This window comes from Lycium barbarum, chromosome 2 (assembly GCF_019175385.1).
Source record: "Lycium barbarum isolate Lr01 chromosome 2, ASM1917538v2, whole genome shotgun sequence".
NCBI classification, from domain to species: domain Eukaryota; kingdom Viridiplantae; phylum Streptophyta; class Magnoliopsida; order Solanales; family Solanaceae; genus Lycium; species Lycium barbarum.
Window position 1 is genome coordinate 45574088 of NC_083338.1, and position 4280 is coordinate 45578367.

Here is a 4280-nt window from a genome sequence, read left to right on the forward strand (position 1 = left end):
ATCCTCGTAGGGTCTCCAACACACTTGTGGAGCATTGAGACATGGAAAACTGGATGGACTGATTCAAGTTCCAGAGGCAAGTCCAATTCATAAGCTACTTGACCCACCTTGCGGATAATCTTATAAGGTCCAATATATCGAGGACATAACTTTCCTTTCTTACCAAATCTCATCACTCCTTTCATTGGTGACACCTTTAAGAATACCTAATCATCAACTTGAAATTCTAAGTCTTGCCGACGGTTGTCCGCATAAGATTTCTGGTGACTTTGGGCTGTCAACAATCGATCTCGGATCACCTTGACTTTTTCTACTGCTTGTTGAATCAACTCAAGGCCTATTAGCTATACTTATCCTATTTCAAACCATCCAATTGGAGACCTGCACTTCCTTCCATATAAAGCTTCATACGGAGCCATTTGAATACTGGAATGGTCGTTGTTATAATATGCAAACTCAATAAGGGGTAAGTGGTCATCCCAACTACCACCGAAATCTAGAACACATGCTCGTAGCATATCTTCCAAGGTCTTAATGGTACGTTCGGCCTACCCATCAGTTTGCGGATGAAACGTCGTGCTAAGCTTTACTTGAGTACCCAAACCTTCTTGGAAGGATTTCCAGAACTTAGATGTAAATTGCGCTCCTCTATCTATGATAATGGATATCGAAATCCCATGGAGTAGCACAATCTCCTTAAGATGCAACCTTGCATAATCTTCTGCTGAGTACGTAGTTTTGACTGGAAGAAAACGAGCTGCTTTCGTGAGTCTGTCCACGATCACCCATATGGAGTCATAGCTTCCTCGGGAACGAGGTAACCTCACAATGAAATCCATGTTGATCACTTTCCATTTCCAAGTAGGGATTTCCATTGCTTGCAATAACCCTCCTGGATTTTGATGTTGGATTTTCACTTGCTGACAATTTGGACATTGAGCTAAAAATCCTGCTATGTCTCTCTTCATGCCATCCCACCAATAAATTAACTTGAGATGATGATACATCTTTGTTGCTCCTGGATGAATAGAATACCAAGAATAATGAGCTTCTTCTAGAATTCGGCGACGTAATTCTGCAACATTCCGGACACATAACCTGCCTCGGCATCTAAGAACTCCCTCTATAGAAGTTTCAAATGGAGACTTCTCTTTTTCATGAAATGTGTCTCTATAACAACTCAACTAAGTATCTTCATATTGACGCTCTTTCACTTCCATAATCAGGGACATAACTGTGGGATTATTAATACCAATTTCTGCACTACCTGAATCAATTAGGCGTACTCGAAGATTAGCTAGTTGGTGGAGCTCATGAATTAATTCTTTCTTCTCCGGAGGAACTTCACATAGGCTGCCCATCGATCGGCAGCTAAGCGCATCAGCTACTACATTTGCCTTCCCGGGGTGGTATAAAATACTCACGTCATAATCTTTCAATAATTCTAACCACCGCCTCTGTCGCAGATTTAACTCTTTCTGTTTGAAAATGTATTGAAGACTCTTGTGATCTGTATAGATATAAACATGCACACCATACAAGTAATGTCTCCACAACTTTAATGCATGAATAACTGCAGCCAATTTCGAGATCATGAGTCCGGTAGTTCTTTTCATGTTTCACCAACTGTCTCAAAGCACAAGCAATGACTTTACCGTGCTGTATCAATACGCATCCTAACCCAACACCGGAAGTATCACAATATACAACTGTCACGACCCAGCCCCGTGGACCGCGACTGGCATCCTACTTGGGTACCCAGACCAAATTACATATTCATTGCCAAATCCAAACTTATTTCAAAATTTCATAAAAATCATATCAAACATAGTTTATATCAAAATATGTCTTAAGCGGTCGCACAAATCAAAATGTCATATCGGATCCAAACTGCACGGCGGAATAGACATCGCCGGTCAAAAATGCAAATATAAGCATAAGGGCCATTCAGGGCCATCAAAACAAACGGACCGTTTTAAGACCAGAAAACAAAATCAAACGAACATATATAGGACCCTCGCCCCACATATATTACTACAGGCCTCTACGAACTCAAAACAAAGACATACGGCGAGACAGGGCCCCGCCGTACCCAAATAGTCAAATGTACAGAATATACATAGCAAAAGAGAGTCTGTACCAAAAGTGGACTCCGAGTCAAGAAGGAGTACTCCGAAGTAGCAAAGAGTGAAGCCTACAGTGGAGGATCACCAATATCTTCACCTGCGGGCATGAAACGCAGCCCCCGAAGAAAGGGGGTCAGTACGAAATATGTACTGAGTATGTAAAGCACGGAGTACAGAAATATGGGCCAAAACCGAAAGCAAATCAGATGACAAAGTGGAGTACAAATCAGTATGTCAAAATCCGTATCAAAATCATATACGTATACATAATGCAAACGAAATCATGCAAACGCTTAAGAACGTGGTCGCCACTCCGACGCTGGCGCCACACACAGCATAACACCAGAAGGTTTCAAATCTCCGTACATCCCCGATCACAAACACAAACATAGGTGAGCGTATCGCATCACGAGCCATATCACAGCATAACACCAAACGGAACCCGGCCCTATGGCGAAGCCTCGGGAATCGCAACACAGCATACGGCCGAATTATCATAAGGCGCACGAATCATAACCGGCCCAGGAACCGGTGAACGAAGTCATAATAGGGCACGAGCGGAGTCATGAGCGAGCAAATGCAAAATATATTTCAAAATAGCCTTTCCAAAACATAATGATGTCATAAGTCATTTCATAGTACAACATAATCGAATACTTAGTCGATACGAAGTTTCATTTCACAAAATGTTTCCAAAATGGTACGTAAGGCTCAAAATGTAACTTAGCATATCATAATATTCAAAACATCTTAGGAGGAAGTTCCAAAACCGAAGGTTTCATAACAAACTTTATTCAAAAGGAGAGCCCAATAGGACAAATAGGGCGTCTCGGGGTAAGCGGGTCCACCTCGGGTCAAATCGAGGTGGCGGACATAATTTACGAACATTTAGAGGCAAAATGGTCATACATAATGATTTCAAAGTGACCCGATCTCATTTCGATAGGTTTCGGACATTTGGTCGCATTCTAGCCAAAATAGAGCCTTTAGGCTTCAATCGAATTGAATGAATAGTAGTCGTTTTATAGATCGGGTTTCGAGGAGCAGAATTGCTCCGGAAGTTCCGATATTCACCTAACGTACTAAGACATGCCAAACGAAGAAGTGGGAAGCTTTACATACCTTATAGACGTCTTATGCTCTCCTTAAAATCAAATCCTGTTTCGTCCGAAATCTGCAAATGGTCAAAGTTACCAATTTGAGATTCTTAGGCTTAAAGTTTCCATTAACTTGATTTTTGCTTACCGAAATTTCGGCAGCATTTCCCCTATAAATCTAACATCCCGGAGACTAAGCTCGGCTCTAAATACATCAACAGCAACAACCCAAACATCACAAACAACAAAAATCACAATCAAATCATTCTAACTTCAAAGTTCTACCTTACTACACAAGTTGACAATTTTTCATTCAAACTTCACAATTCCAAATCTATATCCACATTATTGTATTCATTCACCCATTCAAGATTATGCAATCACATCCGAAATATATTCCAAGCCATATACGAAATTGCCCAAAATTCATTACTTTCCATAATTCTTTCAAACATCAAAACTTACAACGAACGTTCTAACTTGCGTCGTTTCATTCCGAATTCATTAACATCAACCATAAGTCATATTTAAAGTCTTTGGCATCAAAGATATACAATGATATACGCAAATATACAAAAGGTATACACTTTCCCGTAGTGATCCGAAATCCTTTTCCAACGCCAATTCAATTCTTTAAACGTTCATTTACGACATAAAGGTCACAACGACACATTAAACAAGCTAAACAAGATCAATGCACATTACTTTGCACTTCATAAGTGCCACGGCTCCAACACCAAACACACACACACCCACGGCTTTCTACATACATCAAAGTTACGAAATTCTCGTCTATTCTCAATCCTTAACACATTCATATCAATTCTATAACACAAAAGTGTAAGAATTCTCACCTTTTCTTGAAAACCCGACTTGTCGCAAACGTCGCTCTTTCGCCAAACCAATTGTATCACGTCGGAGAGCGTCTTGAACTTACTACAAATACAAGAAGACCAAGATTTTTGGATTGGAAACAAAGCTAGAAAAATTATTTTTGTTGGGGAATGGGGTTTCGGCCGAGAGGGGGTTTTTGCTCCCAAAGGTGTTTTTGATTTTT